Source organism: Saccostrea echinata, unplaced genomic scaffold (genome assembly GCF_033153115.1).
Source record: "Saccostrea echinata isolate AGI-Se365-2 ecotype Australia unplaced genomic scaffold, CSIRO_AGI_Sech_v1 ptg000045l, whole genome shotgun sequence".
Classification (NCBI taxonomy): domain Eukaryota; kingdom Metazoa; phylum Mollusca; class Bivalvia; order Ostreida; family Ostreidae; genus Saccostrea; species Saccostrea echinata.
Window position 1 is genome coordinate 6,582,797 of NW_026889794.1, and position 13,155 is coordinate 6,595,951.

At 34.5% G+C, this 13,155-nt stretch overlaps 1 long non-coding RNA gene across 1 annotated transcript; it reads left to right on the top strand.

Annotated features, from left to right (window-relative positions):
* The first annotated feature begins 471 nt into the window (after positions 1-471).
* On the top strand, positions 472-980 carry LOC133201841 (uncharacterized). The gene is made up of 2 exons (XR_009723155.1): positions 472-607; positions 704-980. It is a non-coding gene; the product is annotated as an uncharacterized LOC133201841 (long non-coding RNA).
* Positions 981-13,155: the final 12,175 nt, after the last annotated feature.

Below are 13,155 nucleotides of genomic sequence, written 5' to 3' on the forward strand. Positions count from 1 at the left end.
TAAATAAATCATGGTATTTCACTGTTGAAAATGTAATATATATATATATATATATATATATATATATATATATATATATATATATATATATATATATATATGTATAACTGGACGAAAATTAGCTTATATCGTTGTTTCTCCAATATATGAATATTCCATCATATATGCACTTTGCTTTTAACTGATAATCATTGTTTGACTTAGTATTTTGTCTGTGTTGCACTTTGAAGAACTCCATGTCTTTTCCATTAAATCTTTAGATCCACGAACCACCTAGTCTCTTATTTATTTAATAAGTATTACTGTATATAGCAATGTAATTTGTGGCGAAGTGGATTTCGATACCGACAATTTATATTAATTCCTCATATTAAGATACTAAATATATATATATATATATATATATATATATATATATATATATATATATATATATATATATATATATATATATATATATCACAGAGCTCTTTCGACTTGTCAGTGGAACTTCAAGAAATGAAGGTCGGGTAGAGGTGTTTATCAACGGTAAGTGGGGCACAGTATGTGATGATTCCTGGGACGTTAAGGATGCCGCTGTTGTATGCAGAAGTTTAGGATTTTCAGGGTAAATATTTACTGTAATTTTACACTATTGTCTAAGTTAACATAACAGTATACCGATACTATCGATATTGAGTACTTTTAATAACTTGTTCATTAGAATCTCAACTGCTCACCAAGGAAGCCATTTTGTTGGAGGGTCGGGAACTATTTGGTTGGATGACGTAAAGTGTGACGGAACAGAGTCTTCTCTATTTGATTGTACTCACAACGGTTTCGGGAAAGAAAACTGTTATCACAATGAAGATGCTGGTGTAACATGTACTTAATTCCTATGACGAACAATTAAAACGTCAAATAATGCATTTATAAATGTAAAAGAATCAAAAATATCCTATACTTTGATCTGGTTGAATCTGAATAAATGTGCTCACAAATTTAATGTATTACATCACTTTTTAGTTGAAAAATTGAAATGCTGACAAGACTCCATTTTCATGCTTAAAAAGATGTCTAATCAAGCTCACGAAGAGATCAACTCAAGTTCACAAAGGCATGAAATCAAGCTTAAAAAATATCAAATAAAACTTACAAAAAACATCAAATCAAGATCACAAAAAAATTAAATCAAGCTCACAGACATCAAAGCATGTTCAAAATCAAGACAATGAAACAAAATAAAGCTCACAAGACATCAAATCAAGCTCACAAGGGCAACAAATCAAGTTCGCAAATGCATTTCAATAGATTTTTTTCAGTGCAAAATACTTCTAATTTTTGCATGAACCCTGAAGTCCACTCAAAAAATATATAAGTGAGATTAAATCGGATGCTTTGCAGAAACGTTAGACTTCGCATGCCTCAGAATGCTAGACAGTTCACCCCTGGAACAACTTGTCCATTACGACAATTCGCTCAACTGTATAAGACTCGCCCATCATTGTAAACTCGCTTAAATTTTGTACAATGTATTTTTTTTTAGCATATCCAAAATAAGAATCTACACTTAAAATTTAAAATAAAAAAAATGTTCTACAATATATATATATATAGAGAGAGAGAGAGAGTTAGGAAAAAATGATATTAACCAGTTAAGATCGGATTTCTACATGTATTGTACAAGCATTTTAAAAAGGAGAAAGATATTAGATGGCTCCACAGCTTAAATAAACAAGAGGCCCAGGGGCCACATCGCTCACCTGAGCACTATGGCTAGGAAAAAGCAGAAATCAGTTCAGTCTTGAAAGGTTGAACAGTTTAAATAAAAAAGTGGTTCGGGGGGGGGGGGGGGGGTCATTAATTGAACAAGTTTGAATCTACATTATTTGAGGATGCTTCCATTTAAAAATGACCAATCATGGCTTTGCTGTTCTTGAGTAGAAGATTTTTAAAGATTTAACCTATGTATTCCTTTGTAAAACTTTGATCGCCCATTGTGGCCCCACCCGACCCCCGGGGGTCATGATTTGAACAAACTTGAATCTACACTACCTGAGGATGCTTCCATGTAAATATGACCAATCATCGCTTTGCTGTTCTTGAGAAGAAGATTTTTAAAGATTTTTCCTATATATTCCTATGTAAAACTTTGATCGCCCATTGTGGCCCCACCCGACCCCGGGGGTCATGATTTGAACAAACTTGAATCTACACTATCTGAGGATGCTACCATGTAAATATGACCAATCATGGCTTTGCTGTTCTTGAGAAGAAGATTTTTATAGATTATTCCTATATATTCCTATGTAAAACTTTGATCTCCCATTGTGGCCCCACCCGACCCCCGGGGGTCATGATTTGAACAAACTTGAATCTACACTATCTGAGGATGCTACCATATAAATATGACCAATCATGGCTTTGCTGTTCTTGAGTAGAAGATTTTTAAAGATTTTTCCTATATATTCCTATGTAAAACTTTGATCGCCCATTGTGGCCCCACCCGACCCCCAGGGGTCATGATTTGAACAAACTTGAATCTACACTACCTGAGGATGCTTCCACATAAGTTTCATATTTTCAAGCACAGTGGTTCTTGAGAAGAAGATTTTTTATTGATGCAATTAATTTTTCACGAATTCTTAATTATCTCCCCTTGGAAGAAGGCGTGGCCCTTCATTTGAACAAACTTGAATTCCCTTTACCCAAGGATACTTTGTGGCAAGTTTGGTTGAAACTGGCCCAGTGGTTCTTGAGAAGAAGAAGAAAATGTGAAAAGTTTACAACAACAACGACAACGACGACAGACAACGGACAAATTTTGATCAGAAAAGCTCACTTGAGCCTTTGGCTCAGGTGAGCTAAAAAAACCTAAGTTGACGATTTAGCTTTTTAAAATAGGACATACTTCCAGCATCAGTTTTGTGCATCCAGGGCCGTTGGAAGCAATTTCAGATTTTGGCACAAAATAATAGAAATTCTTAACAAGCAAGAAAAGGTCATTCTTGAGGGGGTACCGTTAATTAGCTTACATTTCTATTTAATAGTTTTTACTGGCAAAATTATTAAGGGGGCACAACTTTCTTTTCTATAGTAAATTATATACTGGCAAAATTACCCACCCACTGGAGATCATTTTAAACTCTGAGCAAAACATTTCACATACAGGGTAATTGTGTGATACACATATAGCCCCGTTCGGATGCACTAATTTACTTACCTGTATAAATTTACATGTATGCAAATTTTACTCTTGGTGTGTAAATGCATTTTTGCGATGGGTTCACATGCACTCTCAAACTGTATGTAACTCAGTATTAAATTGGCAATTTCAATATATTTTGTAAATACTTGTGTGGGCATTATAGTTGCTCTTCAACTCATTTGCTTCTCCAATGCACTAAGAGGAACATAGTCATTTCTTGTTTAAATGCTGCTTATAATAATAATTGGGCTAAATAATACAACAGAAGGTCACTGTTCTTTCTTAATAAAAAAAAAAAGATGCATTTTTTTAACCAAAACGATGATGCTGTATTTTATACACGAATTTTGCTACGAGTTCAAATGACTGAAAATACACGAGGATTAAATTTACTCATATGTAAAAATTAATTTGAACATAGTCTGACCAGGAATAAAAATATTCACGTACAAATCTTGCTTATCCCCCGTTCACATGCGCTAAATGCACCTAGGTGTAAAATTAAAAATAAACTTTGCTCACTGTGTGTAAATAGGCGCACGTGAACGGGCCTATAGATGACCCCATTTAATTCCAACATTCCAACGTAAAAGCCAATGCTATATTAGATGTCTTGATCAAGTATAATATAGGTATCTGTAAAGTGTGAAACGAAACCAAACGAAACCAAGTATGGAATCCGGATAGGGCCACGTAGTTCACTATCACACCATCGAGCATCGACTAAAAGATCGATGGCGTGATAATGCGATTTGCGATATTGATGACGCGACGGTGCGATAGCGCGATGACAATGATGCAATGGCGCGACAGAACGATGGAGCGATAGTGAAAATTGCTTCATCGTTATCGCCCTTTCGCCCCATCGTCATTGCACCATCGTGTCATCGCTATTGCACCATCGCGTCATTGTGCTATCTCTTCATCGTGCCACCGCATCATTGTCATTGCATTATGGCGCCACCGCATCATCGTGCTATCGCGTTATTGCTTCATCGTCATCGCACCACTGCGTCATTGTTCTCGCTTATTGCGTCATTGCATTATGGACCAAACAAAAAATGGTGTGATGTTGCGATAGTGAACTACATGGCCCTATCCGGATTTTATATAAAAGGGTTATCCTTTATGCAATAAAATTAATTTTAAAAAAATCGATACGTTTTAAACTCTGAAATTCAGCTATTGGTTTTATTCTTATACTTTCATAAATCATAATCAAATAGGATACTCCCGGTGACTGAAAACGTTTAAGCACAGGTCTTATATCGTGCTGGCACGAAAACGACCCCTCATTAATTGCTCAAAGGCCGTAAGTGTCGAATTCAGGTCAAAATTTGCAGCCCTCCACTGGCAAGTGGTGGCCTCTCGAAATGAGTGAAAAATTCTTGGAGGGATGTTTAATTGCAAACAAACAAACTTAATATTGAAAATTAAGGGGAAAAATTTACCAGTACAAGATATAGTTTTGTATCAAGGTAGGAAAATACGTCGACGATTAAATGCTTTTCTTTTGCTTTGCACGATTCGCCATATACTCCGAAGTTCAGTCACTTTGTTTTGCACGTGTAGCTTGTATCCAGCAAGTTTGGAAATGTGTTTTATGCTACCAGGAGTTGAACTTATTTGTAAACAGGGTTTTTTGAAATTTTTCTTTTCGCAAACGTACAAAGTTACCAGCATACTCATTCCGCGTCTTCAAGAAGATAATCGTAACAATACCATTTGACGTCTGGAAACTAACGAGTTTATCCCAATAATCGGTGGCGAATGCTCTTAATATTTCGCAAAACACCGTATCTCGACTGTGAGATAGGTATCTTAGGCAACGATGTACATGAGATCGTCCACTCTCGGGCCTACCAAGGGTGACATCTGCAGCGCAGGGCAGCTTAAATTTATAAGCTTACACCATTTAAAATAAAGATTTGCAGTCTCAACATCTACAGCATCTTTGATCCCAGGTTGGCGTAGAGTCTCTGATAAAACTGTTTATAAGTTTGCGAGAGGTAGAACTTGAGCATGACTTCCAGTTAAGACTGTGGTTATGACACAACAAGATCGTCAAAAGAGACTCCAATGTGCTCAAAGGCATAGAATACTAGTGGTCAGATCAATGATGGAGAAGAGTATAGTTCAGTGACGTATCGAGACTTCTGCTGATTTACGCACTGATAGACGCCTTACCGAGCTTTTAGCTGCCAACGGCGTAAAGGAAGTTGATACGTTCCGGGGGGGGGGGGGGGGGGAGGTTAATAATGTGGGTAGCAATAACTTACACTGGCAGGACAAATCTGGTACAAGTTCAAGGAGACGTTTTTTTTTCATTTTTCTCTTATATGTGATTTAGGAAAGGAAACTTTTTTTTTGATTTATATAAGTCACGTTCTAATTACCAAATACTGACATCATTTAAGCACGATACTAAAAAGCAATCAGTTTGGATTTGTTTCGAAAAAGAATATTTTATTGAAAGCACGGTTGGATATTTTCTTTCAAGCAACGACATTTTGTATGATATAATCTGGACAACTTTTTAAATCTTTAAAATGAAAAATTAAAGTTTCCAAAGGCTATTATTCTATTATTTCTGAAAGCAGCCTTGAGATACAATCTTAGCTTAATTGCGACACCCAGCACTCAGATTGGATGACAAATTGCAATATTTGAACACTAGACTTAGATCGTGTTTTGTCAATTCTTGTGAAGCAGGCATCATGAATGACATATAATGTTAATAAAAAAAAGGTTCTAACTAGTTTACATGAAGAAATTTTCTATAAATATTAGTGGTGAGTTTAAATTATACACTGTACAAAGAAAGTTTCCGTAATTGTGATTATAAATTTGTTACATGTAGGTACATGTGTATTTTCATTTAGTCAAATTCTTTCTGTTGCTAACGTTATATATCTTTTGACATTTACGTTATTCGGGATATTAGAATTATCTATGATGTAAATGATATTTGAATAAAAGTGATTATCAGATTACAACTTAATAAGAAAGTAATTCTCAAAAAACAAATACACGATATTTCGCGACTTTTTTTTGTTAGTCCATTCCCAGGTGTGGAGAATTTGATTGAAAAGATTTAATAACTGTCTGAGTGGCATTGCAAAAAAGCAATGACAGAGACTACCGAGACGCCTTGTCGGTATGTATATCCAGTTAAAATTTGAGCTGAATGTGGGCTTTGGAGATCCTTAAACGTAAACCTGAGTCAATAAGAAACATTTTCGTGAGTTTTTTTCACTTGACCCTTAGGCGCAAGTAAGCTTTTGTAATCGACATTTGTCCGTCGCCTATCTTTTCACATTTGCGATTTTTTTTCCCTCCACAACCGGGGAACCGATTATAATCAAAGAACGAGTGCACTTATGGGCCCTTATAAAATGTGAAAAAATGAAGAATCAAATTAAGCATAATTTTTCATCTCAAATCATTAATTGATATCTAAACCCTAAGATTCAACAAATTTTATCGCTGAAATTCATGAATATACAAAGAGCAAAGCCATACAATGTGGTAGGGGTCAGCCGACATTTGTGATTTTCTATAGTAAATCGAGGACGGTCATTCGTTTCAAAGCTTTTGTTTACTGCCTGCCTAACGTTGTACAAACTTGTGCGAACGACAAAAAACGCATTATACATTTATAAAACTTTTGTGAAAGTAGGAAATTTGTACAAGATTAGGCTTGTACTTAAAATATTAAATATGTATGAAAAGTTCAATGTTTTTCCTATTGCAAGCGAGGGCCATTTACCTTTATGACCTATGTTGAACCCACCTAAGAAATAAATTATTTAAAATACCGGTAGTCACGTGAGTTTTCCCAGGTAAACATTCCTCAAAGGTGCTCACTGTAAAAGATAGCCACGTTTTGTATCATTATATCAAAGTCGAGCCGTATAGAGATGTTTGTATTTGAGTTTTAGGAGGGTTAGGAAAGTTGTTAAAATGTCATCATACATAAAAGCGTCAAACATTTTAAGCAAGCGTGGCGCAGTGGTTAGAGCGTTCGCTCTAGAGTCGCGGAGTAAGGAGTTGATCCTTACGTCGCGGGTTCGAATCCCATGCACTGTGGGACGTGGAGACTGGTCCTTCGGATGAGACCGTATAAACCGAGGTCCCTGTCGCAGTAGGTGCTGGCACGAAAAAGATCCCTCACTGCTCAATGGCCCCAAGTGCCGAGTATAGGTCAAAATTTGTAGCTCTCCACCGGCAAGTGGTGGCGTCTCCATATGAGTGAAAAATTCTCGAGAGGGACGTTAAACAATAAACAAACAAACATTTTAAACATTCATGCAAGACAATGGTACCGGTATTGAAAGCCACCTATAAACACTTTTTTCATTTGAAATTAAAGGAACTAATGTTAATACTTATTGTATTATTTCAAATGCAAGCGTGCAGATTTCTTAGTTTGATCACTATGGCTACAGGCATCTATACAACTTCATTCGATTTTTTTCTCAGGTAAAATAGCGCTAGAAGTATCATTCGGCAACCGCGCCCGTCAATGATCCACCATCAGATTGTTCATGTTTAAATAAACGAAACTCAAATAAGTTCGGTACGACTTTTCCGGATTTTGGGTATCTATAGACATTAAAAAATCTTCATTTGTTTCAAATACATGCTGATTTAGGTGATGTTTTAACGTGATTTTAATTAGAAATATCCACTTGTGTTTAACTATTACCAAAAGAGAACGATTTGGTAATATAAAGTAAAACGGCACTGAAAAAAGGGCCCATTATGCATTGCTTAAGTGCACTTGTCCTTTGCCATAAAGTATCCATGGGTAAAAGAAATTTGATTTTGTTAAATTGAAAAAAATGGGAGATAAGAAAGAAGTAGTTAAAAGGGAGTTGGTCATAGAATCATAGAATAATCTTTCATACAAGAAGCACTATGCCACAAGTGACAGAACTATTTGATAATCTCTTAATGCATAATATAGTATAAATTTGATCAAATTATTCCGGGAGGAGAGCGGGCCATGTCATGTATATATTCTCAAGAGCACAGGGTCATAGTCATACAAATAAGCATTCATACTCGGAAACATTCTAGTTTGGTTTAATCGAGGTCCCTTAGGATAGAGTGAGGACACAAAAGGTGGTCCAAGATTTCTTTGTGGATGTGTTGGAAAAATTTATATAAAAACAATCTTCCTTCAATAAAAGCGTCATTTGTAGCCATACATGTATCAATATACAAGTATTCTCAGGTAGTGTAGAATCCCGTTTTATTTATATCATGGTCCCTGTAGGGGAGGGGGTAGGTGGAGCCTCTAAGCCTAGGTTTAAATAATTATGCATATCCGGGGGGGGGGTACATGTAAATGAAGGAACATCTTTTTAAAACTTTTTTCTCAAGAACAGCAATTGCATGTTTTTCATAATGATATTCTGTAGCCTATATAGTGTGTATATTCGAGTTTGGAGAAGACGTGCCTCCCTACAGGTATGGTAGGATAGTCCTAGTTTTTCATAAGAAAATAAAGATAATATATAATTTTCTTTTAAAAAGTTTGATGATGAAGAATGACAGATTCAAAGCCATTCAGATAAACTTAAAGAACTTCTTTACAAAGGACAACTGTTGTGTCTGAGTGAAATTTTCAAGGAAACATCAGGGAATTTCAAAACGAAAAAATTACTCTTCAGAATCAAAAATCAATAAGACCTAATTTTCATCAAAACAATTTGTTTTCTTCTTCAAAACAACACATTTTACATGATAAAAATTGTGTATTGCAATCTTTGATGGAGAATATTGAAAATTTCCTTCTTTGCATTCTATTACCCCTGGCCATTACGGAGATAAAATCTTAATATCGAATCCCTGCATTGAAAAGGATAACACATCGCTTTATTTGCACATTATTGATTTGAATTAGTTTCTCTATCACATTTTTGTTGTGAAGCAGTTTCAATGTCTATACGTCATTCGAGATAATGTTTGAAGAAGAGCGTTTTATGTTTGGTATTGCGTTGCATGTAGAAAGTTTATTTGTGAATGCTAAAACAATTTACTAAATATATAGGAATAGGATCTATATATTGTATTTATTTTTTGTCATAGGATTTATACAATAAATCCATACTTTGTCATATCAACTTCAGACTGGAACATATATTGCGTAACTGTGCTTCTTTTGTCCATAACCTGCACCTTCAGAAATCATTTAAAAATTAAATCTTCGAAAATTTCATGAAATTAATATGTATGAAATAGAATTATGACAATTCATATTGTTTGTATTAATTAGAGAGTTAAAGCTTATAAAGGACCATGTAATATGAAATATATGGAGATAACGAACAGTATTCAAGCTCAAAAGTCCATTAATCAATACAAAATAGGAGCAGAGCAAACACGGACCTCCAAAAACATCAGAGGTGGGATCAGGTGCCATGAAGGAGTGACCATCCCCTGCCGACCGGTCACACCCGCCTTGTGTTCCTTATCATGATCAGAAAAAACGGGAAATCCGTAGACATTTTAGTGTGTAAATAATGGCCTAACAATTAGTATGAAAAATGTCAGTCAGCATTTGACTTACTGATAGGTTGACAAGGTCATTGTATTGACCATGAAACTTGCAAAATGATGACTTTACACGAGAGTGTTGATATCCCGGTTTAATCAACTTGTTTGTCAATAGCTTGCTTCGTTTGAGAAATTGTTCATACGTAGAGCATGCTCTTGCGTATCGAATTAACTGGGAGACATATGCAAGTGATAAGGGTATATTACTACATAAGTAAGGGAAGTTGACGATTGAAAAATTGAAGTCATCACGTTTATCATAAAACTTTGTTGTAAGGTGACCATTAATGTCTTTTTTTAGTAAAATATCCATATATTGAACAGATGTGTCAGACTCTGTGGTATCTTTTATTTCAAGCTCACTGGGATATATCGAGTCAACATATGAATGGAAGTAACTATTGTTAATAGATTATACGTCACCGATACATCTAAATGTCAAGTTGATGGCCACAGCAAGTGTTTTCTTCTTCCCATGTAGCAGTTTTTGAATAAATTCTGCTTCATATGAATGCAAAAATAGGTCTGCTAATAAGGGGGCGCAATTGGTGACCATGGAAATTCCAACAGATTGTTGGATGACCTGATCTCCAAAAACTACATAGATATTGTCAATCAGAAACTCAAGCATCTTTTTTAATACCAACTTCAGAGTACTTGTGTGTGCAATCAGAATGTTTTAACAAAATAATTTTGCAATTACCAATGACGTCCAAGGTATGTAAATTTACGGGTTCCATTTTTATTGAAAAAGCAGCCGTCTTTGATGTCAAAAAGCCTGGGGTTTAGTTTATCGTCGAGAATGGTTGTATAAAGTGTTGAAAAGTCGTACGTTTTGATGTTATTGATTTTGTCAAAAATTTGTAATTTTAAATTTTCTAAAAGAAATACAAGGTGTGGACTTCAACTTGAAATATGGTGGAATACAAGACTGGGCCTTTTTGTGACCTTTTTGTGATTAAGAATGTTATTATATAAATACCAGACTGGTGTGTTTATGTACGACGATGCATTCCTCCGAATAATAACATTTAAAGTTTACAAACCTTTAACTACTATATACTAAATCATAATACCAAAATTTTGCCGATGAAAAAAATCAAAGGTTTGAAACTTTTAAAACAATGTCTTTGTCACAGTAAATATTTTGTTCCAATTTTTCATTTATTACATTTGTGAGTAATTTTATTTCTGTCGACGTGACTTGTAACTGGTGTATGCAAAACATTATTACTGAGAAAAAAAATTGGTTTGAATTATTGTTTTAAAATTTCTAAACAAAAATTTTAAGTAAAGGCTTATTGTAAAACAAAAGAAATTGGAAATTTTCAAAGTTAGATGATTTAGCTCCTTGAAATTAAAAAAAAATCCAGTAGTCAAAACATTGTATTTTGTATCAAACAGAACTAGTTCACTGTAAGCGACTTTGATTAGTTTTATCTCAAGAGACATCTTATGTGATCTCTTTAAAGGAGTTTTATCTTTTGCATGAAAAATTAAAACTTTCAATTATAACTATCTACACTCTCTTAAGAGCTTTGGGAGACAATCTTTCAGATGGTATTTAGCAGGTAAACGGATATGAATTGCTCTTTTTGAACTCTATTGATTTCAATTTGTTTAATCGCATTTTTAAGCATCATAAAGCTCTATAGTTGGACGAATTCGAGAGTTATAGACAGGTTAAAGGAGAGGAAGTCTTTAGTTAGATGGTATGCATTATTATAAGAAGTAGATATATATATATATATTAGGGATGTCAACGAGTACCCGGTTAACCGGGTACTCGATCGAACGTCCGAGTATCGAATACTAAAAATGGTACTCGGTTACTCGGATGTGTATTTTTTTCTTATTTCAAAGTACTTATTTTTATCAAAAACTTATCAAAAACTAACTTAAATATGCATACGATAGTTATAATTATAGCGTGTAGTCTTCTGCACCTCTAAAACACCAATTATCGCCTGTGGCTGTGTATATACAGTAATTAGTGACCCAGCTGTTCTCACCTATGGTGGTCCTTAATTTTTGGATGGCTTCAGTGATCTGTTTTCAGTGAATACCGATGGTCTATTATCTTCAAATAATTTAATTTTGTTAGTATTCTAGCCTCTGATTGGTTAATATCCAAAAAGGAACACAAATTATTTCTGTATAACCTGGTTTGGTATAGGGACACACCCCCCTGACAACCGGCTGAATCGTCTGTATCCATGGAATCCTCTCATTTCCAGTCCTCGGGATTCATGGAAAATTCCAGATTTAATAAATGTACCTTTAACTTCAAACAGTAACTTGGATCTTACCACAGGTAAACAAACAACATGGCTGCTAGGACTATGTATCATTTTTACCTCCCCTCGCTTCCCATCACTTCCGTTACTAGTGTTGTATTATTGAGCGGCAAATTTGAACTAAAAAAAAGCAACGAAATTTTACACCCACAGTTGTTTAATGATTGTAGAATTAAATTATAAGGAATGACTCTAATTCTTGGCCAAATTATTCGAGTATAACCTGGTTTGGATCAGCTTACGCTGTTTTATAATCCGCTTCGCGGATTATAAAGCGTAAACTGACCCAAACCAGGTTATACTCGAATAATTTGGCCAAGAATTAGAGTCATTCCTAAAATCATTTTTAAATTATTTAGTTAATATACGGCAGCGAAATCGGACATGCATAGAAATGCCGCTACCCACTTCAAAAGTGAAGAAATATTTAGAAATAACTAAATATTTAAAAAAAAAATGTTGAAAGTCAGCGTAGTAAGTTTAGTGCATACGGGGGAAGCAATCAACACATGAAATTGTTTCCCCTTATAAACTAAACTTACTATAATATTAGACTAGCGATCCCAACAACGTCCGTTGCTTCTCTTTCGCTAGTCTAATCATTACAAACCTGCGTAACAGAGTGTCCTCCTTTTGATGAAATACAGATTCTAAACAAGAACTGTAAACCATTTGTAATTTTTGATCTAATAATTATGTCTTTTGTGTTTATTTGATAAATAAATTTAGAGCCAAAAATCATTTACGTTGGAATCGGTGTGTATATAGTACATTGATAAATGTGATAAAAACAGCCTTGGGGTTTAAAGGGGCCTCAAGAAAATTAACACACTTGTTTTTACACTTTTACCGAGTACCCGGGTATTCGATCGGAAAAACGTCCGAGTAACCGATTATCAAAAATTGACCGATTTAACATCCCTAATATATATATATATATATATATATATATATATATATATATATATATATATATATATATATATATATATATATATATATATATATATATATATATATATATATCACAGAGAACTTCCAATACAATAAAGCTAGCAGTGCAAGAACAGCGTGCTAGACAGCTCGACCAACTACACCCCTACTTAT